The sequence below is a fragment of the Apodemus sylvaticus genome, chromosome 19 (assembly GCF_947179515.1).
Source record: "Apodemus sylvaticus chromosome 19, mApoSyl1.1, whole genome shotgun sequence".
Classification (NCBI taxonomy): domain Eukaryota; kingdom Metazoa; phylum Chordata; class Mammalia; order Rodentia; family Muridae; genus Apodemus; species Apodemus sylvaticus.
Genome location: NC_067490.1, coordinates 60,012,712 through 60,036,444, shown reverse-complemented (window position 1 = coordinate 60,036,444; position 23,733 = coordinate 60,012,712). Strand labels below are relative to the sequence as shown.

The 23,733-nt window shown below is 38.8% G+C and overlaps 1 pseudogene; it reads left to right on the top strand.

The window, feature by feature from the left end:
* The first annotated feature begins 21,307 nt into the window (after positions 1-21,307).
* On the top strand, positions 21,308-21,412 carry LOC127670276 (uncharacterized; annotated as a pseudogene).
* Positions 21,413-23,733: the final 2,321 nt, after the last annotated feature.

Sequence of the window (23,733 nt, the reverse complement as noted above, 5' to 3'; positions counted from 1 at the left end):
AGCCAGTAAGCAGCAGTCCTCCATGGACCCTGCATCGATTTTTACTTGCGGATTCTTTTTCTAAGTTCCTTCCCTGACTTGCTTGGATTATATACTGACTAAAAGTTGTAAGATTAAACAAACCTCCTCTTCTTTAAGTTGCTGATGGTCCTAGTGTTTGATTTTAGCACAGGAAATTAACTAAGACAAAGACTTTATGCCATGCGACCAACTGGATAGCTATCACGTCAAAACAGGATGCTTCAAACACTGATGGCCTTGAGGAAGCCACAGAAAAATTACATCTGCTTACTGTTGAAGTAGAATTTGAGCTCCAGGAGGGACTCTCTCAGCCTTGGCTGCCTCATACAATTTAAGTTAGACCTTTTCATCACAAGACTTGATGAATTTCAGATACTACTCACTCTTAGATATTCTCAGTTAAGGCCATGGTGGGGAGCACTTCCCTGTCTGCCTAACAGAAGTCTCATGATTGATTCAAAATCAATTCTTCCTATGCAAGGTCCATCTCAAAATTTTCTCTCAGGAGTAAATTTCTATGTTTGTTAAAACTTGTGAAAGTTATGTGTTCATTTGAATTTAATTCTAGGAACTTTCAAATTACTTCCTGATCCTTTCAATGTTTGACTACTCTTTCAAAAGTTTCTTGTTGGATTCCAAGTGGTTTTGTAGTTTCTGTACTCTCCTTCTACTAATTTCTAGTTTGATTATAATATTACATGATATAATAAAATAAATTAATTTTATTCTTTTATGGTAACATTTTCCTTATGTCATAATATGCATAATGTCCTAAAACAAACGATATCAAAACTGTTTAATGTAGAAACGCAAAGTATAAATTTCCCTAAAATAGTTAAGTATACTAAATCAGTGCTCATGAAATATATTCCTTGAACAAATGAATGTGTTGTGGCTCCTTACCCAGGATTGCTGTTGTGCATCAGTGATCTCAGGGTGGTCAGAGGACCTGGGGATCAGGGTCTCTGGTGGTGCTGGGTATGGTTGGTATAAAAATGCCAGAAGACTGTATCAGAGGACAGCTTATGAACTTAAATGGCAGGGCTAGTTTATATAGGTCAAGGCACGGGCAGGGGAAGAAAAAGAAAAAGGGAGTATATGCACCTAATATAAATGAAAACTTTACTCAGCTATCACTAACAAGATAAGAATATAATATTCAAACTCACTAATAAGCAGATATTAGCCTAGAAAATTGGAATACCCAAAACATAATCCATACATCAGATGATGTACAAGAAGAATGGAGGAGTGGCCCCTGGTTCTGGAAAGACTCAGTGTAGCAGTATAGGACAAAACCAGAACAGGGAAGTGGGAAGGGGTGGATGGGAGAAAAGTGGGAGGGAAGAGGGCTTATGGGACTTTCGGGGAGAGTGGGGGGCCAGAAAAGCGGAAATCATTTGAAATGTAAATAAAAATATATCAAATAAAAAGAGAATATAATATTCATCACCTTGACTTGAAACTCAGAGTGCCTAGGCATGAACAAGTGCTGTGGTTTGTATTAATGATTCTCCAGGAGACCATATGTTGGATCCTTGTCATCAGTGTGGCATTTTGATTCAGTAGTAAAATGATTAGCTTATGGTGATACACCCTTGTGGATGGAATGATTCAGATGTTCTGTAATAGAACTATTTCTGAGGAGAAAGGGCTGTTGCAGAATTCTGCTCCTCTACACAGAGCTATTGTCCTGTCCATAAGGACTCTTAGGAGGGCAATGAGAAGCTTTCTGAAACTCACCAGTGAGAAGAGATTGTGAGTCTCCTGGGGAGAGTAAGAGAAAAAGGACTCAGAAGACAAAAGAATTTTAGTATAATATGTATATAGCTCATTGTTTTCCAGGAAAGGGGAAAATACACATAATGGGTGTAAACCGTCCAGTGGTCAGTTATTCCAGGGTCCCAAAGAGGTGCTACCTGAGGGTCAAAAGGGGTGGGGGGAGAGAAGGAGGCCAAGCACCAAGAAAGACATGTCAGTCTGGGTTATGTCAAAGCCTCGTTTAATGTTCTGAGGTACACAGGTTTTAAGGCTTTCAGGAGGGATGTGCCTCAAGGCAAGGACAAAGGAAGGAAGGGCAATCTTAGCAGTTTCAGCAGGAAGAGATAAGGGTCCTCAGGTGGAGACAACAGGTGTTTGCACAGGCTGGAGCCTGCGGCAGTTATCTAAGGACTTCCTTCCACCGCAATTACCGGAGAGGCTCTCCTTTGTTTTACTCAGGACCTTTGCCCTGTCAGCCGAAGAGAGGATCTCTAATGGCTTCCCACAAATGGGAATAGTGAAGTAAGTGTGTGTGTGTGTGTGTGTGTGTGTGTGTGTGTGTGAGAGAGAGAGAGAGAGAGAGAGAGAGAGAGAGAGAGAGAGAGAGAGAGATTGGACATTGCCTTAAAGGACATTGTGCTATCTCCTGAGACACACAATCTTAACACCAAGCATGTTATCTGACTATAACAAAACATTTTCAATGCAATATAGAGAAGAAGATGGGAACGGTGTGTGTTCCATTTATGTTGTAAGGAGAGTATGAACAGAAACCCAGGAATAGAAACTACCAATCATCTTTTCACATACTGTGATTTAAGGTACGCACCACAGTTAATTTATCAAGAATAGGCCTGAGAAAAGTGAATTGAAGTATATAAAAGGATATCAGATACTCAAAACATTTTTACATTCTTGTTATTCTAATTAATTAATTCTTTGAAGACTATTAAAGTTTATGCAGACTCCATCATCCCTCTCAGTAAACAGCTGTGTTGTGTTAATCGCTTTTTCATAGTAAATCAGAATTCACTTACTACTGACATTCTCAGGTTATGCAGTACATTGTAATCTAGTCAAGTGATCCTTCGGTCTCTAATGTATCAAGCTAAAGTGTCACTCAGATGCATAAGTATTACTAGGTGAGTGATATAAGGAAACTAGGAAATCAGGGGTGAGCCTTCTAATAATCTTTTCCTGAGCAATGTAAACAAGTTGTATGTGACGTTATAGAATTTTAGAAGTAGTCACCATATAATAGTAAAGATGAATACTTCCAGAGCGTTTCTATATACTGACACTGCAGTGTTTCAGAAACATTTCTAACAGTGTATGGCAGCCTTAAAAGGTAAGGCACTGAGCCCACCAATGAACATTTGTTTTGACACCAGGGGAAAACTGTGGGTTTTTTCTACCCCATTCACAAAACAGAGAGATGTGTAGAGTGAGATCTAGGCTATGTGAGGTATCATGCAAAGGCAAGGCAGTAAGATTTCAAGGTCCTCTCATGTCATGGATCATCTCTTGCATATATACAGTTGTCACAAAAACACAGCTGGTGGTATGAACCTTATCTTAGCAGTGATTACCACACACTTGACTTATAACACTGAAGGTTTATGTATAAGATAGAGCTGACTATTGGTAAGAAAACAGTTCAAAGTGCTCAACTAGAAAGATGGGGAGGACATGACATGTTTACAAAAAAAAATAGTGAACTCAAAATTAGGTCAAGAAAATATAAGAAATGAGAGGCAGAAGGCAGATACACCACAGTGTTCTGACACTTGTTTCTCAAGAATCTTGATACTCTTTCTGAGCAAATCATTCTTATTACACAAATTGAAATGAAAATATAACATTCTGGGCTTCAACCTGAGTTTCTGGAAATTTAACTGAGAGAGGCAACACCACACGCTCAAACTAAAGAGCTACCTACACAAATACAGAAGTTACTAATGAAAGACAAGGTGGTTAAAAAAATATTTCAGGTTAAAAAATAGCCATTTCTGTGTTGGCTTTTGGGGAGGCATTATTTATTTGGGGTTTTGTTTTGTTTTCTCATAAGATAATACAGTGGACTATATAAGTATAAAATGCATCACAACAAAATTGTCAGCGTTTTAGCAAATTTTTACAAGAATAGAGTCCATTGAGAGGTCATAGTTGTCAGAACTTAAGTTAGTCCTGTGTTTCCTAGCCTTGTATCTTTAGAACGTCTTCCTAAATGGGTGTATGTCTAATCTAACAAATCCAATAAGCTATTATATACAACGATATCCCCCTAGGTTAGAAAATTATGTATGTTTTTTGTTTGTTTGTTTGTTTTCTACTATTCTCAGTAGGAAAATAATCTTGTGATCAATTAATGAATAGGAACAAAGATTATGGATTATGGTATGAAACTTCCCAAATTAGAGTGTACACAAAGGTAAACCTAAAGTGCTTATGGGTAGACATACACACATGTTCATGTCCTATGTAACTGATAAGCCTTCAGCACCTGGTCAACATAAGTGATTTGGAAAATTAACTTAATTCTCACTGCAGCACCTCATGGGGAACACAGTTTTTTTCTCAGACCTCTTTATAAGTGACCAAATGGAGAAACATAGTGTGAACAAATGCTGTTACCATGCATTGTTGTTTAAATTAACACTTTAACTTTAACAATCTCCCCCGTGTGATCACTTGCTCTACTCTATTGTCACAAGACAAACCTCAACAAATATAAGATGATTGAACTAAACCCATGCCTCCTATCAGATCACTATGGAGTAAAAGTGGTCTTCAATAGCAACAAAAACAACAGAAAACCCACATACACGTGGAAACTGAACATACACTAACAGCTTAACAACATACCTGAAAGCCCTGGAACAAAAAGAAGCTATTTCACCCAGGAGGAGTAGAAGGCAGGAAATCATCAACCTCAGGGCTGAAATCAATCAAGTAGAAACAAAGAGAACCATACAAAGAATCAACAAAACCAGGAGCTGGTTCTTTGAGAAAATCAACAAGATAGATACACCCTTACCCAGACTAACCAAAGGGCACAGAGACAGTATCCAGATTAACAAACTTAGAAATGAAAAGGGAGATATAACAACAGAAACTGAGGAAATTCAAAAAATTAGATCCTACTACAAAAGCCTATACTCAACATAATTGGAGAATCTGGAGGAAATGGACAGTTTCCTAGACAGATATCTGACACCAAAACGAAATCAGGATCAAATAGATCAACTAAACAGTCCCATAACACCTGAAGAAATAAAAAGTGTCCTAGAAAGTCTCCCAACCAAAAAAAGCACGGGACCAGATGGCTTCAGTGCAGAATTCTATCAGATTTTCATAGAAGACTTAACACCAATACTCTTCAAACTATTCCACAAAATAGAAACAGAAGGAACTCTGCTCAACTTGTTCCATGAAGCCACAATTACCCTGATACCAAAACCACACAAAGATCCAACAATGAAAGAGAACTTCAGGCCAATTTCTCTTATGAATATTGATGCAAAAATAGTTAATAAAATTCTTGCCAACCGAATCCAAGAACACCTCAAAACGATCATCCAACATGATCAATTAGGCTTCATCCCAGGGATGCAGGGATGGTTCAATATAAGGAAATCCATCAATGCTATCCACTACATAAACAAACTCAAAGAAAAAACCATATGATCATCTCATTAGATGCATTAAAACCGTTTGAAAAATTCAGCATCCTTTCATGCTGAAAGTCTTGGAAAGAACAGGAATTCAAGGCCCATACCTAAACATCGTTAAAGCAATATACAGCAAACCGGTAGCCAACATCAAACTAAACAGAGAGAAACTTGAGCAATCCCACTAAAATCAGGGACTAGACAAGGCTATCCTCTCTCTCCATATCTTTTCAATATAGTACTTGAAGTTCTAGCTAGAGCAATTAGACAACACAAGGAGGTCAAGGGGATACAAATTGGAAAGGAAGAAGTCAAATTATCACTATTTGCAGATGACATGATAGTCTACTTAAGTGACCCGAAAACCTCCACCAGAGAGCACCTACAGCTGATAAACAACTTCACCAAAGTGGCTGGTTATAAAATCAGCTCAAGCAAATCAGTTGCCTTCCTATACTCAAAGGATAATCAGACTGAGAAAGAAGTTAGGGAAATGACACCCTTCACAATAGCCACAAACAATATAAAGTATCTTGGTGTGACTCTAACCAAACAAGTGAAAGATCTATATGACAAGAACGTCAGGTCTCTGAAGAAGGAAATCGAAGAAGACCTAAGAAAATGGAAAAATCTGCCATGCTCGTGGATTGGCAGGATTAATATAGTTAAAATGGCCATCTTGCCAAAAGCAATGTACAGATTCAATGCAATCCCCATCAAAATCCCAACTCAGTTATTCACAGAGTTAGAAAAAGCAATTCTCAAATTCATCTGCTATAACAAATAACCCAGGATAGCTAAAACTATTCTCAACAACAAAAGAAATTCTGGGGATCAGTATCCCTGACTTCAAGCAATACTACAGAGCAATAATGTTAAAAACTGCATGGTATTGGCACAGTGACAGACAAGTGGACCAATGGAATAGAATTGAAGATCCAGAAATGAACCGACACACCTATGGTCACTTGATCTTTGACAAAGGAGCAAAAAACATCCAGTGGAAAAATGATAGCCTTTTCAACAAATGGTGCTGGTTCAATTGGAGGTCAGCATGCAGAATGCGAATTGATCCATTCTTATCTCCATGTACTAAACTTCACTCCAAGTGGATCAAGGACCTCCATGTACAACCAGACACACTGAAACTAATAGAAAAGAAACTGAGGAAGACCCTAGAGGACATGGGCACGGGGGAAAAGTTCCTGAACAGATCACCAATAGCTTATGCTCTAAGATCAAGAATTGACAAATGGGACCTCATAAAATTACAAAGCTTCTGTAAGGCAAAGGACACTGTTAAAAGGACAAAACGGCCTTTTCCCATATCAAATTGGGAAAGGATATTCACCAACCCTACATCTGATAGAGGGCTAATATCCAATATATACAAAGAACTCAAGAAGTTAGACCCCAGGGAACCAAATAACCCTATTACAAATGGGGTACAGATCTAAACAAAGAATTTCACCTGAAGAAATTCAGATGGCTGAGAGGCACCTTAAGAAGTGCTCAACATCATTAGTCATTAGGGAAATGCAAATCAAAACAACCCTGAGATTTCACCTTACACCAGTCAGAATGGCTAAGGTCAAAAACTCAGGAGAAAGCAGGTGTTGGCGAGGATGTGGAGAAAGAGGAATACTCCTCCACTGCTGGTGGGGCTGTAAGATGGTACAACCACTTTGGAAATCAGTCTGGCGGTTCCTCAGAAAACTGGACATGACACTTCTGGAGGACCCTGCTATACCTCTCCTGGGCATATACCCAAAGGATTCCCTGGCATGCAATGAAGACACATGCTCCATTATGTTCATAGCAGCCTTATTTATAATAGCCAGAAGCTGGAAAGAACCCAGATGTCCCTCAAAGGAGGAATGGATACAGGAAATGTGGTATATTTACACAATGGAATACTACTCAGCAATTAGAAACAATGAATTCACAAAATTTTTAGGCAAATGGTTTGATCTGGAAAATATCATCCTAAGTGAGGTAACCCAATCACAAAAGAATACACATGGAATGCAATCTCTGAGAAGTGGATATTAATTAGCCCAGAAGCCCTGAATACCCAAGGCACAAATAGCATAACAAATGACTCCCATGAAGAAGTATGGAGAAGGTCCTGATCCTGGAAAGGATTGATCTAGCATTAGAGGGGAATGTAAGGACAGAGGAAAAAAAGGAGGGAGGTTATTTGAGAATGGATGGAGAGTATAAGGTTTATGAGACCTATGGGGAGGGGGATCCGGGAAAGGGGAAATCATTTGGAATGTAAACAAAGAATATAGAAAATAAAAATATTTAAAATAAAAAAAAAGAAAGAAATTGCGCCTCTCCGTGTCGGGTACTGCAGTTGTTTCTGCCGAGCCATCTCGTCTCCAGGGATCCATCTTTTCCCCTGTGTCTAGCCGATGATACTGTACGGAGACATAATTCTTGAGTAGGGTGGAATCTATTTGTGATTTAATGAAGCGGGTTAATCATTGAAAAGCCCAGGGACCAAAGGAGATTAACAGTAATAACCCTATGAAGGGTCCTAGAATAGAAGGCAGTAGGGTAGAAAGCCACGGGGATGTGGAGAACCAATTTTCATACCAAGACTCCTGCTGTTCTTGTTCTCTTTTGCGTTTCTCTAAACTTTCTCGTACTCTCCTCAGACTGTCATCTACCAATCCTGTCTTGTCCACATAAACACAGCATTCTTCCCTTAAGGCTGCGCAAAGTCCTCCCTGTTGTAGGAAGAGCAGATCAAGACCTCTCCTATTTTGTAATACTACTTCTGATAAGGAGGCAACAGAATCTTTTAAATTGGCTAAACCATCTGAGTTTGGCCAGGTCCTTATCAATGGCAGCACTAAGTAAATGATATTGTTGTCGATTCTGTTGAGAAGTAACAAGGAGGCCATGCCTGTGGATGTCTTAAAGAAAATAAATGGCAGGCCACATTCTATCTGGTCTACACTTGAAATCTGTAAAGTTTAAATATATGGCCTTTTGACACCCTGAAGGGGGGCAATCAGCAGTAGTCAATATCTCCCCTTGATCTGTTTTATAATTTGTTTAACTTTCAGCTAAGTACAATTGCCATGCAAAGAGGGATGTTGAGTCCATAGTTGTCTGTGTTGTCAGCAGTAGTAAGAAGCATCCAAAGGTGTTGAGGACTGAGGCCATTTTCAATGATTATAATCAGCATCATTCTTTGTCTCAGCATCAGCATACTCTGGCAGCTAGCATGTTCCTTCGGCATCCTGCAGAAAAAACACAAACATGCCCTGCTCTCTACACTCAGAGAGATCCCTAGCATTAAAATTTTAAATTTTTTGTAGTATATAGAGATGTGATTCTCCCCTCTTTTATTATAAAAATATTGTTGTAAAGTTCTATGAGCTTGTTCTATAATATCTTATCTTTGCGAATTATGAGGAATCTCAGTAATATGACTAATATAAAATTGTTAATAAGACATCTCAAATGACTGACTATAATAATCAGTTATAATGTTTGTCTTAATCTGATTTGGAACATTTAGTATAAAAATATGTAATGACTAATTTTATTTTATATTTTGTTTCTTATGTTAAAATAATTATAACTAGAAAGCTTGAAAAGCTGTCAATAGTCGTATGTATATTTTTTGATTAATTTTTTGAATTGTATTTGTATAAATAATTGTAAAAGTTAAGAATTAGTAGCATTAAAAAGAAACAATTTTAAGCAACTGTAAGCCATGCTCTCTCTCTCTCTCTCTCTCTATATATATATATATATATACATATATATATATATTATTAACATATAAATCAAAAGTTTGATTTTTAACATTTTAAAACGAATAGCTACAGCATTTTTATAGGATGCATGTATGAATCTATAACAATATAAAAACATGTATAGAGGCAAATTTTTAACAATTTATCTTTTAGATAACAATTATTAATTTTGTAAAAAAAAGGCTTGTCATGTAATACATTAACAATTAATTATAATCACTTTGTTGTTTAAAATAAGGAACAAACATTTCATCATGCTCTTAAAACATTCTTTTTTAAAAATATTTTTATGATTTTCTTTTGTAACATTTTATTATTACACCAAATCTTTATTGGAGGATGTCAAAACCTTATTTGGAGAGATTTTTATATTAATGGTCTCTTTGTTAGGAATGGAAGTGAACATATATCATAAACTGTTGACAAATACTTACGGTAGCTTTTTCCAAGTTATGTCTCTCAGTATTTATTTTGCATCTATCTTGAAAACATCAGAGGCTTAAATGGCAAACTTAAAGTGTCTTAGACAAAAAGTTTATCTTAACACCTTTTGAAAAATCATTTTCTTAAAAATTTTAAAAGCCCATTGTTAAGAGCAAGCCATTTCTTGAGGAATAACTTTCTAATGAAAATCTTTTACAGATCTAAGTTTGAACTTTATTTTGAACCACATCTGTATGAATCTTTTTAAAAAAATGTTTTTTGGCCAGAAACTCTCTAAGTGAGTCCTACAAGACAAAACTGCATCTCTCAAGCCTCTGCAGCTTTGAGCAGCTTTGAGGCAGCTCTGAGCTTTGTATTAACTCAAATGTAAATCTCCTGATCTGAGTTTGTTATCTCTAAGGCCAGACCTACACCCACCGGTCCTACAAGGAGTAGCCTGTAACCAGACTCCATTGTATGAAGGTCAAATAACAAAAAGGACCTGTAATATCAAAGCATAACTACAATTTGTGGAAAGCAAAATCCAGTTTTAAACAATCTTTTCTCCTTAAAATTAATGGCAAACACATTATTTCCATATTGTAAAGTTTGTCCATCATCTTGTTGAATGTATGACAGTGTAACTTATTGAAGAGACATTATTTTAAATTGTATTTCTTATAAGTCCAATCTCCAGGCCAAGATTCACACAAAACACAATGCCAATTTAAAAGCATCTTAGAGGCCTGTATTTCCTGGGTTGCATCATACCACGTGTAACTAGATAAGATGCCTCCGACACTGAATCACCAGGGTTTGTTTTTTTTTTTGGGGGGGGGGATTTGTTTTTTCCTGAGACAGGGTTTCTCTGTGTAGTCCTGGCTATCCTGGAACTCAGTCTGTAGACCAGGCTGGCCTCAAACTCAGAAATCCGCCTGCCTCTGCCTCCTAGAATGCTGGGATTACAGGTGTGAGCCACCACTGCCCGGCTGAATCACCAATTTTAAACTAACCTTTTCTTAATAACACTATACCTTTTAAATCATAACCAATTAATTTATAACTCTATAGTCAAGATATGTAAAACCTTATACTATTAAGACCAATTAAAAACAAGAATAAAGCAATTACACAAATTTCATAAATTAAACCAAAGTTTTCCCAAACTGAAGGGTATTGGCCCTTTAAGAGAAAAAAAGTTGAGTACTCTGCCACTGCCTCTTTAGCATATCCTACCGGCCTGCACCACCAGAACCGGCTGCTGTGCGCAGGGTTTTGTTGTTGTTGTTGTTGTTGTTGTTGTTGTTTTTCTAGCTGTGTTTGACTTCTACTTAAGAATGTGAAGTACCTTGAATTAGCCTCCTCTGTGTAAACTAGGACTGACAGGACTACCAGCAAATAATTTTTTTTCCTTTTTAACATAAAACATAAAAACAACCAATCATTCAGCTAAACAAAACAATGGACAACACAAATTTACACACATATAAACAAGTTTTGGTGCACCAAGGACAAACAACAGACAGCGAGGGAACTTGATGTCCCAAAGAGATCCAAATATCTTAACCTGAACTAAGGAGATCTCCAGTAGGTTTCAGAGAGAAAACAGGACCGTCTCTCATTTTCCTGTTCTCATCAGGAGATTTTGAAATAGCTTCCAACCTTTTTTTTTTTTTTTTTTTTTTTTTGATATCGTGCCCTACACATGGAAAAACTGCTTTTCTGAAACCTGCTTTTTTTCTCTTGTTTAAGATTTAACAAGGGGGAAGTGGGGGGTGTCTAGGTGAACACACATACCTGTAGAGAGAGGTGGGAGGGGAGGAGAGTCCAGGAATTTCTTTGCAGTCCAGGTCTTACATGCTGCGGTAAGCGGTTTTTTGTCTGGCTGCCTCAGCAGCAGTCTCTGACTTCCAAAGAAAAAAATTTCCCTCAGAGAAAGCTCAGCTTGGGCCAGCTGGATAAATTCCTCGGGTGTCAGCCAGCCCTCAGCAGAAGATTCTAAGTGCCAAAGTGAAAGTCCACCCATAGGCTGTGACTGTGGACTTTAATTCTTCTAAAATTTTAAAGGAAGGGGCTTGTTTTGGCTCTGGCTTTTTCTAGGCATTTGTCTTTGAAATAAATCTTGAAGTTAGAGTGACCATTTGTCCCTCATAGCTCCTTTAAGAGGGCTACTTGCTCTCTGCAGCTTTTCTCCTCCAAGTTGGCTTTCTCCCGGGGCCGGGGGTCTCTTAACTTAATGGCATATCAGCAGGGGATGGTCCCTTTCTCATAGTTTCTTGTAGGTTCTTAATTTCTAAAGAAAGTTCTCCTAATTCTTGTTGCAAATGTAAGACCTGTCTGAGCCCGGTGATTTGTGCCTGAAGCACAGCTTTTGTTTGGGTTAATCCTTCAACCACTGAAATCAACAGAGGCCCAGGAGCGGCTGACGGCATCCAAGGTAGGTATGGTGGGGGCCAAGTGAATCCATGTCTTTGTGTGAAAAAGACTCGAGATTCTCGGGGTCCGTCACCATACCTCTCCTCTTCTAACTCAGCCTCGGAGGCTGGGTATAATTTTGAGTCTGAGGAGCGGTGCGGGCGGCACTTGTTTTTGGTTTCATTTTGGCTTTTTGAAATCTCCTTAAGAGAAAGGTATATACTTCTAGGAATTTTGGGGTCCTCTAGGGGTCATATAATCTTTGGAGGAGGGTCCTCCATATCCCCAGGCATATCTACAATCACAGAGGGACATAGAGAGCGTGGCTCACCCTCACTGCTTTTGCTTTTGCGTGACGGCAGTCTTGAAGCTTGCAGATGGGTGCTCTCCCCTCTATTCTCAGCATTTATTATTATGTCCCATATAAGGCCCCAGTAACTAAAAAATGCATCAGACACTGGTTCACCTGTTTTAAATCTTATTAATTTCTTTTTTTTTAAATATTTTTATTTTCTATATTCTTGTTTACATTCCAAATGATTTCTTTACCAACCCTATTCCACATTAGCGGGTGAATGTCAGGTCCACTTAAAACTAACCAAGGGCATTTTTTATCAATAAAACAAAAGAACTTAATTAAATCTTTTTTCTTAACTCTTATTCCTCTCTCCCTGAGTGATTGCTTGATTTCTCCTATAAAAGAAGCTTCTTTTGATAATTGTTTCCCCATGACAATTGGACGACAAATTTTTGACCACTTACCTGCCCCTCCAGTGACGCATGAGCAATGCGGTCTGTGGGGTCCTCCTTTTCCCAGGGGTTTCTCCTCCATCGTCCAGTAGTTGACCGTACTTCGGGTCCCTGTTTGGGCACCACTATGACCCATCCAGCAGGTCCAGTTATTCAGGGTTCCGAAGGGGTGCTACCTGAGGGTCAAAGGGGGAAGAGGGAAAGGAGACCAGACAAAGGGGGGGGGGTTCAATTGTCAAGGTCTTGTTTAATTTTCCAGGGCACACAGGTTTTAAGCTTTCAGAGGAAGGGCTCGCCTCGAGGCAAGAACAAAGGAGGGAGGGGCATTCTTGGCAGTATCAGCAGGAAGAGATAAGGGTCCTCTGGTGGAGACATCTGATGTTTGCATAGTCTGGAGCATCCCGAGGTTATCTCAGGACTGCCCTTCGACTGGCAGTTCATGGGGAGAGGCTCTTCTTTGTTTTACTCAGGATCTTTGCCCTGCCAGCCCTCCGGGCTGTTAGTGAGGGTCCATTATGGCTTCCCACACATATACAGGAATTGAAGTGTGTTTACAAGTGATGGAAGATTAATGTAAAAGGTTAGCTAGTGTCAGATAATTGGATTCTGGATGTCATTCCATAAGAAAAGAAACCAGAGTTCCATGGAGAAGTAGCAGGATCATTTCAAAGATAAGACAACAAACCATCTAAATCATGAAGCATATACAACATGCGGAAAAGATACAGGAGCCAACATGGAAGAGCTTTCATGGCCAAAGTTGAAGCAATTAGAGCACTAAAACAATTAATGGCAGAAGTTATAATAATATACAAAATAAAATCTTGAGTCTTTATGTATATAATGGAACAAAAATAAAATTCCAATTAAATGTGCAGAAAGTTTGAAAGAAATAAAAAAAATTACCATTACACTAAAACTGCAGTATTGATTCATCCAAATAGAAAGACAATATTTATCTACTCCTCAGACTCATTGTTCTGTGCCTACTTACATGCAGTAAGGACCATTACAGCCAAACTGTTAGGAAAAATTCACTGAGATGTTGAAAACAGTGCCTAATGTTTTGAAGAGGCACGGATTATTTTCATAGTCTCTCAGTATTTCTTCTATGGCTTCTATTATTTTAAAAGGAAATACAAAAGGAAAAATCTTTACAATATTTTGAATTACAAAAGAAAAAATAGTTTAAAATAATATCATTGCTCCTTAACCGGGTGATTAAGATACCATGCATCTCCCTAATGTTGAACTGAGATAAACAAAGCAAGAAATACTTTTTGGTATTTGTGCTAAATATATATGACCTCAACCTAAAAGAGAGAAATCCAAATTCAGAGACATTCTAGCAAAATAAGTAATTATTTCTCTTCAAAGGTGAGGTCACCAAAGATAAAAATAGTAATGAACTGTCACAGACTAGAATAAATTAAGATATATAATAAATAAATGTCAACTGGATTTCTGGATTGGACAGTGGAATAGAAGATGTACAGTACTAGAAATATTTCTGTCATCTTTAGGACAACATATCATGAAACTTGTAATATTTTACTTTTTCCAATGTCCTAATTTTGAGAATTAGTCGTTAGAATATAGAATATAAAATTCAGGAATAGGGGTAAGATATGAAACATTAGTACTGCTTCCTATGAGTTAAATATGACTTTCCTGTACAGATTGATTTCTGATTTTTTTATTATGTATTTATTTACTTTATTAATTTATTTACATCTCAAATGTTGTCCCCCTCCCTGTCCCCTTCACAGAGTCCCTTTCTCCATCCCCCATCCCCTTCTCCTGATTTCTTCTTTCAAAAAGGCAAAAAACAACACAGTGAAATGGCATTCTCAAGTAATTATAAGGCATGCTTAGTCCCTGAATAGATACCTAATACCCTCTGTATATATTCATTTGGCCATGAATTTGAAAATCTACAATACTAATAGTGTAAACATCAGGAAATAGCTTCAAAAATGATCTTCAAAAATGAAATATCTCTGGCTCCCTGCCTGTCAAAACTAGAAGAACCCCTCCTTACCCAACATACCATTTCATGCTATGAACAAGAAAGTTAAGGCACGATTCTTGCCAAGAGAACTCATGTGCATATGAAAAATATAAAGCACTGTAAGAGCAAAACTATTCTTGTAACATACATAGAGAAAAAATGATCGGTCAAGAAGAAAACCAAATAGGAACCTGCCTGGATTCAACTGAAGAGAGCCAAAGAGACAGAGCCTGAGCTCCTGTAGTGTATTCTGCGTGAGTTCTGGGATAATACCTGCAAAAGGACACATGCAGAAAACAACAAACTAAACACACGCTACCATACTTATAAAAGTTTAACAAGTATGTGGAAAGTATTATTTTTCAGCTATATGTGAGTATACTATTGTTTATTAATTTCTCTGTTATATTTTGAGAAAGATTTTAAGTAATCCAGGTGATCATATCACTTTTCATGTATTTGCATTATAGAATGTTTATTTGAATATGATTGTCACTGTAAATATTAATATAAATCAAATTATGTCAACCAAGAACATTCTGTTTTTATACTTTTTCTTTAACATGTATGAGCATTTTCCTTGCATGTATATCTGTATACTAAATGAATGCCTAGTGCCCAGGAGGCAGAAGAGTGTGTCAGATCCTCTGAGACTGAAGTTACAAATAGTTGTGAGCTATCACATGGGAGCTGGGAATTGGTCCCTGGTTCTCTGGCAGAACAGACAGTTATCTTAATCACTGAGGCATTTCTTCATCTGCAGGAAAAGCCATTTTTATAAATATAGTACTTAAGCTGACCTGTCTTCTGCATAGACCTCTTTTTTCTCTGTGACAATTTAATTTTAAACACACACACAACTGCTTCTTATGTTCATGTAGACTTATTTTTTATTTATTTATTTATTTTATTCACTTTACGTCCTACATACTGCCCCCCTCCAGCTCACCCCTCCCACAATCCTTCCCACATCCCCAGTCTTCTCTGAGCAGGTTGGGGCCCCATGGATATCCACTCACCTTGCATATCAAGTCTCTGTGATGCTAAGCACATCCTCTGCTACTGAGCCCAGCTAGACAATGGTGGAGAGGTAGAGGACATATCCAGGAAGAGACAGAGACCTGGGATAAGGGGAATGCCCAAAAATCAATGGAGGTTTCCTTAGCTGTGACTCACAGCATTGATGATAGCAAACATGAAGAGGCCATCTCCTGTAGCCAGGCAGGAACCCTAATGAAATGATAGGAACACCAACTTTCAATCCAAAATGTATCCTATCTACAAGAAATGCAGGAACAGGAGATGGAACAGAGACTGAAGGAACTTCCAACCTACAGCCAGCCCAACTTGAGACCCATCTCATGGACAACAGTGTCAGCACCAATTCCTGACACTATTAATGACATTCTGTTATGCTTATAGACATGAGTCTAGCATGGCTTTCCTCTGAGAGGCTCCACTCTGCAGCTGACTCAAACAGATAAAGACACCCATAGCCAAAACGTGAATGGAGCTTGGGGATTCTTAGGGAAGAACAGAAAGGAAAGGAATGTGGCCTCTGAGGGAACTCCACAGGAAGACCACAGAGTCAACTAACCTGGACCCTTCTGGCTCTTAGAGACTGAACCATCAATCAAGGAATATACACAGGTTGGGCCTAGGCCTCCCAGAACCTATGGAGCAGATGTGTAGCTTTGTCTTCATGTGGGTCCTGAGCAACTGGAGTGGGGGATATCCCAAAACCTATTATCTGTATGTGGGATATCTGTGTCTTTTAAAAATTTATTTGTTTGTTTGTTTATTCACTTTACATCTCAATATCAATGCCCCCACTCCTCCTAGTACTCCCTTCCAAATATCCTCCCCTACTTCTTCCTCCCCTTCTCATTTGAGAAGAGGGACCTCCCCTCCAACCCCCTCTTCTTCCTGGCACTTCATTAACTGCAGGATTTGGTGGATCCTCTCTCACTGAGTCCAGACAAAGCAACCCATTTAGGGAACAGAATCCACAGTCAGGCCACAGTTCCAGGGAAAGCTACCACTCCAGTTGTTGGGGGACCCGCATAAAGACCAAGCTATACATCTGCTACCTATGTGCTGGGAGCTTAGGTCCAGTTCATGTTCTCACTTTGGTTGGTCCTTTATTCTCTGGGAGTCCCAAAGAGACCAGGTTAGTTGACTCTATTAGTCTTCCTGTGGAGTGCCTATCCTCTTCCGGTCCTCAATTCTTCCCCTTTCTCTTCCAAAAGACTCCCCAAGCTCCACTAATATTTGGTTGTGGATCTCTATTTTTGTTTCTGTTAGCTGTTGGTTGGAGCCTCTCAGAGGTCAGTTATGCTAGGATCCTGTCTGCAAGCATTATAGAGTATCTTTAATAGTATCAGGGATTGGTGTTTGCCCATTGGATGGATCTCAATCTGGGTCAGTCATTGGTTGGCCATTCTGTCTCTGTTCTATTTTTATCTCTGCACATCTTGTATGCAGGGCACATTTTGAGTTGAAGGTTTTGTGTGTGGGTTGCTGCCCTTATCCCTTCATTGGAAGTCATACCTGGCTACAGGAAGTGACCAATTGAGGATCCATATCCCCCACTGCTATAATTTTTAGCTAGAGTCAGTCACCAGCATAAACACCCTGGGGACTCCCAGGATGGTTCCCCTCTTCACCCCCCCATCCCTGTCCCAGGTCTCTAGCACTTCCTAGAAATGCACTCACCCCCACATCAGATTTCTACTTTCTCTCCTATGCTTTCCCTACACCTACTCCCCGAGAACCCACTCCCTTCCCAATCACCCCTTCCACACAGTTCCCTCCATCCATCCACCTCAATATCTGTTTTGCTAAATGCATTGTAAAATAAGCATTTAGGAAATAACATTATATAAGTATTTAATGTCAATTACAGTATAAGAAGTATTTTATAAGTAATAATGGTAGATATGAACATATAAATTTTAAAGAGGCAAAAATTACTAAATATATTGTTAGAAGACATGAAGAAAAACCATTTATATATTCTATTAAGTAATATCATAAAGGAATGTGTAAAATGAGTGACATCACACAATTTTATTATTTTAAAGCTCTGTTTATTGCAAACGTTTATACACTGAAAATTATGACTGCTTAAACCTGCGTGAGTGTAGTTTGTTGTAAAGTTAAAGTTTAGATATACAGGTTGATGACAACAGCTATTTCAGACTCACAAGGGGATACATCAGGGTGTTATCTGTTACCTTGCCTATGTCTTCTTTCCTTTATTCCTTTATTCCTAAAGACTCATCTTATTTGCAGCCCCTGCTGAGAGTGAGACTAATCAGAAGAAAATGCCTAAGCATATATAACCCAGAATCCCCTAATGAAAAGGATAAGGATAAACATGTCCAAATAATATACTTAATGGAAACTTTCTGGTAGATCTTAACACTTGAAACAAAGTACAAAGAGAAACCCCACTTCCTAGAGTATTATCACATACAGGACAGACAAAAACTGTATCCGTGAAGTTGAAGATTTCTTTGGCAAGAAAAGTAGTTCATCCCTTGACAGCTGTGTCCTATGTCCATTACTAGAACAATGGCCATGCTTTATGAATGTAAACAAATAAAATCATATCAGTTTTAATTTCTCCTGAAAGAAAATATATAACTTTCCAGAGATGAAATAAAAGAATTTAAATTAGTTGGTATCAAAATGCTATTAAATTTTTCTGCCTACTTTTATTTAATAATTTTGACTGTTCCTACTATGACAAGAAAAGGCAGTTATATAATGTCTTCTGATCCCCAAAGCCTGAAACATTGTGAAAGATTGTCTTATTTCTCCCTAACTTGGATCTCTGGTCACCGACCTTTGCATTGTTCATCTAAATCCTTTGTTTCTCAAATAGATCAGAGGTGAGGGTGTCACTACCATGTAGAAGACTGAAAGGGATTTTTTACTTAAATAAAGGAACTTTACTCTTGGCCCAGAAACAGAGGCAAGCCTGAACAAGCCCTGGAATGCAGAGCCCACCCTCAAGGCTGTTAAGACATTAAGAGAGCTACCTCCACAGAGTCAGGGACCATCTGGGCTCTTTCTCCCCGCCCAACCCCGGCCCCTCTGTTGTAACAGATAAGCTTCCCGCCCTTCCCCATCACCTACACGCCAACCCGCACGTACTACATGCTGATGTAATTATATGAGTTACCCAATCTTGTAAAAGCACGCGAAACCCCCTCACCTTTCCTATAAAAACCCCCAGTTTTTGAGTCTCGGGGTCGGCCCCTCTGTCTTTTGTACAAGACATGTGTCGACCCGGAGCTCCGCCATTAAAACTACCTCATGTGTTTGCAGCAAGTTGGTCTCTCGTGCTTCTTTGGGTGTGCGCCAATCCAGGATGGGGGTCCCTCATTTGGGGGTCCTACAAAGACCAAGGAAATTTTCTGTACTTACATGCATTTGGGTGCATGTAAACAGAACTTTCAGTTCCAAAGAACAAAACACCAGGCAGTTGTGGCACATGCTTTTAATCCCAGTATTTGGGAGGCAGAGACAGGTGGGTTTCTGAATTCAAGGCTGGCCTGGTCAACGGAAAGAGTTCCAGGACAGCCAGGACTACACAGAAAAACCTTGTCTTGAAAAACAAAACAAAACAACACCAACAACAACAACAAAAGAACAAAAACATGGCCATAAAAAGGGACCCACAAGAACCAACAGCTTTCTTCCTGCTGTCAGTGAACTTTATTTTCAGCACACTCGTAAAAATGCAAGCAATAAGATAATGTGATATTCCCCTAGAGGAATTGCTGCCTAAAGGAAAGGAAATGCTGAGATGAGATTTTCTATGGATGTTAAAGCCATGAAAGTAATGGCTTCTTCACCAGGAGAGACTTTTTATACATAAAAATCATGCATCCAGTGGTGGCTACCCATAAATAATTGAAAAACTAGAGTGGTGTGATCAACAATAGACAAAGATCTGCTAAACAAAGAAAGTAATCAATTTATACAACTAATAACAAAGCGCTGTGTTATATGTTTCTTAAAAATACTATATTCACTAAAAAGAGAAGCCAGCTCTGGATTTCCTCAGCTTTTAAACAAACTTCCTTTTACTTTTCTTAGAACATGAGAAGGAATTGCCAACCTCCCAAAAGAAAAGCAATCCAGCCAATCTGTGTGAGGACAGTTAACTTCTACATGACTATCTACAAGCACACACACACACACACACACACACACACACACACACACACACACACACACTTCTGCTTTCTGCCTCCTCTCCCTGAGTATCCAGGTGCACACCTAAATGAAGTGGAGCCAGGAAGCCATAGGCCAGCAGGATCTTGGTCTGATTACAAATGAGCTGAGGGGATTCCTCAAAGGATTTCAGTGTTACAGCTCTTTTAGAAGGTATTCAGTGAAACAGCTTGTACATATATTTTATTCAGAGTGAACAAAGGCTATAAAAACCTAAGAGATCAGAAAAGGGTTTCCAGGTGAATTTACATTGATTGAGGGTTAAGGTAGTGGGAATGCCTCATTTTCATGAAGAGGCATTCCAGGTGTTTGCTTTCTGGGCAGATTTTATAAGGAGAAAGGGAGTTCATGCCTTAATTTAACCAAGGACTATGTGAAATTCCTCAGAGAGGATGTGGGGGCAGGAGGGGCAGGTTCCCCAGATAAAGTCAGGCAGAGAAAAAGAAGCACTACTGGGAAAGGAAGTTCCCCCAGTTATGCCAAGCTCAAGGAAGCTGTCTGGTCATAGTAGAATAAAACCTTAATAACTGAGCTTCCCAACATCTCCCCCTATTTTATTTTATAATGGAGAGATGTCATCACGTGCTTTGAGAACCTTATATCCTGTATTTGAGGAGTCTAGGGTCTGATAATGCACCATAACCTAGTTGTTGGTAATTCTGGCAATGATAGTAACCTGTTATCTGAGAAATTACATAAGGGAAGGAACAAATACCAAAATAAAACACGACTAAATCAGAAGGCTAAAAAGGTATTGGAGCCCAGATAAGAAGGAGTTATTGAATCAACTTAATTGCTCACTTGGTTGAAATCTCAAAAGCAAGTTTGTACAGAGTTTTTCTGAGAGTATTAATATTAGTCTTAAACATCATTTGATTCAATTACATAGATGCAACATTCTTTTTCCCATATTATGGAAGTCACTGCCATATTCACACAGGAGGTGAGATATTATTATATACACATTCCTAAAATAATCAGGGATATTAACATCTCACAGATATTTTTCACTTCCATTCTACACTGTACAACTGTACTGCATATAATGAATTACCACTGTATCAATGTACATAATCACATCCAGTCATTCATCTCCCTCCTACAAAATGTAATATTAAAAGTATCAAAACTATTTTCTTATTTTCCTAAAGTTTATTTTAAGTTATAGGTAAATATTACAGAGACTATTTTGTGCACATATATGTCTATAAATACACATATGAAATTAAAGATCTGCCCCTAGAATCATTGCAGGTGTGACTGCTGTGTCATAGTGCATCAAAAGACAGCAGAAAGAAGAGACCTACAAACATCTGAGTGATTAGTAGCCTAACATTACTAGAAGAAAAGAGAGAGAGAGAGAGAGAGAGAGAGAGAGAGAGAGAGAGAGTCTGAGACAATCACCAAACAAATGTCACAGTGCCTGAGCAGATAGCTAGTCTAAGATGACCATTAGTCTGGTGTCTTGCAGTTCTGAGCAGGGGCAGATCATGTCCCAGATGACCCTTTCCTGGAGCCACAGGGCACAAGCACAGCATAGCAATCCTGAGATCACTGCTGTGTTGACCACAGACACTCAGAGACCTCAGATTCCACTAAAAGGAACAAGTAGTAGAGAAATAGAAAAGAAAAAATAGAAGGATGTGAGCACAATATAAAGAGGAAGAACTGGAGTCTCAAGGGTAGTGAGGAATAGTTTTATATGAGTAGCTAGTAATGCCACCTAGGACCATGGTGGATTTCTGGCCTGTGCTGCTACCACAGTCTATATTTTGCTCTATGGTTCAGCAACATCAGGGATCTATCACCAAAAACCAGGTGGATTTCCCTGGTCTAGGCTGAGACAGTGTTCATGTCTGAGGGCTATGCAGAAATGACCCAACCCTCAACCTGGACATCATGGGAGAACTGGCCCTAGGTGTATTAAATCAAGAGGGCTGTCCATGGCCCTCACTTGCTGCAGCACTTAGGAAAACAGGCCCTACACCTAACAGGGGCAGCATAGTACAGTTGGGTTTTAGATAAGCTGGCTCCAAAGGCAGGAGTGTGGGAGAGCCAGCACTACATCATATCTGGTAAGTGGTCAGTGGCATCTGCAAGGGAGAGATTCCCCCCCTCCCTTTACCTTTGTCACCTACAGTGGATAAAAGAACTGACCACAACAGGGTCAGGAGACCAGGAGAGCTATCTTTGACACTCAACTGCTGCAGCACTCAGACAGTAGGCCCTACACCTTGCCTGGACAGCATGATAAAGCTGACCCTGGTTGTAGGGTCTGCTGGTGAGCTGACTCCAAGAGTGTGAGAGGAGGAGAGCCAGTGAGCTAACAAGCTCAGATACCTCTCAAACACAGATCTAGGACTTTGAATTAGCCCACCCCAAAATCTATCCGATTGATGAACAGCTGGGGTTATGAAGGGGCCAGTCCTATGTATCCAAACTACAGGACCTCCATGACACAGGGCAACAATAGGATATCCAAGAGGCATCCCAGTGACATTCTAATATTGATAGAATAACTGAAGTCACAAGACTCCTACCAGACCAATGAGTCATTGCAATGAATATTTGCAAGAAGAGTGGACAAAAGGCATTGAAGTGAAAATGTTTAGTTTCTTTGGAAAGTTAGTTATGTCAAAGGATGTTTTGCTGGGGCACACAGGTAAAAGGATGTCTTGCTAAAGCAAACACTTGAAAAGAATGTTTTCCTGAAACTGACACAGGTGAAAGGATGTTTTGAAATACCAAACACATGTAGGGACCTGTGATAGAGTATTAATATGACCCAATAGACAGTAGGAGATGAACATTGGGCATTGGTTTGGTTTGCTCTGCCTAGCTATTCTTTGCTCATGACACACATGTGTTGGTTGGCTTACATAGCATTGTTGAACTTGTGGTAACAATGATAACACCCAAGAATCTCACCCAAGAACTGCTTGTGAGGTTCCTGCTTCAATGACCTTACTTCAGGTTCATTGGTGAGCTTTGCAGTTCCTTCAGATAAGAATATCAGATTCCCTAGAAATGGAGTTGTGGATAGTCATGGGCCACAATATGGATTCTGGGAATTAAATCCAGGTCTTCTGCAAGTGCAACAAGTACTCTTAACCACTGAGCCATCTTTCCAGTCCTAGAATGCTCTTTAAAAAATACATATAACCAAGTCTGATTAGTGCTGCTTGCATACACAAAATTCATATGCAGAGTTCTCTATCCAGGGACCCCATCACTGAGAAAAATGATAGGCAACTTCATTGGTTCACTGGTAGGCAACTCAATGAAATTTCAATAGCCTATATTGTTTTGGGAAGCCTATTAACAAACATTTCAAGGGTTGGGGATACCCCATACCTGTGATTACAGGTTCTTGTTTGCTTGTTTGTTTGTTTGTTTGACATACTCTGGAAGGAGCAGTATACCTCTGATTATTTGTTAGATATTTTTATTAATATCCACAAAAATAATGCTTAAATAAAAATTAATAAATTTGTAAGTTGAATTTAGATAACATTAAAATAACTTGGTATACTAATATTGAGTTTTCCTTTATTCCTTTGAATTATGACTTGAGAAATACCCAGAATTGAGAATACTGACTTTTCTTTTGAACCAAGAACCAAAAATAAATTACTATTTTAAAAAAGTCATAGGTTAT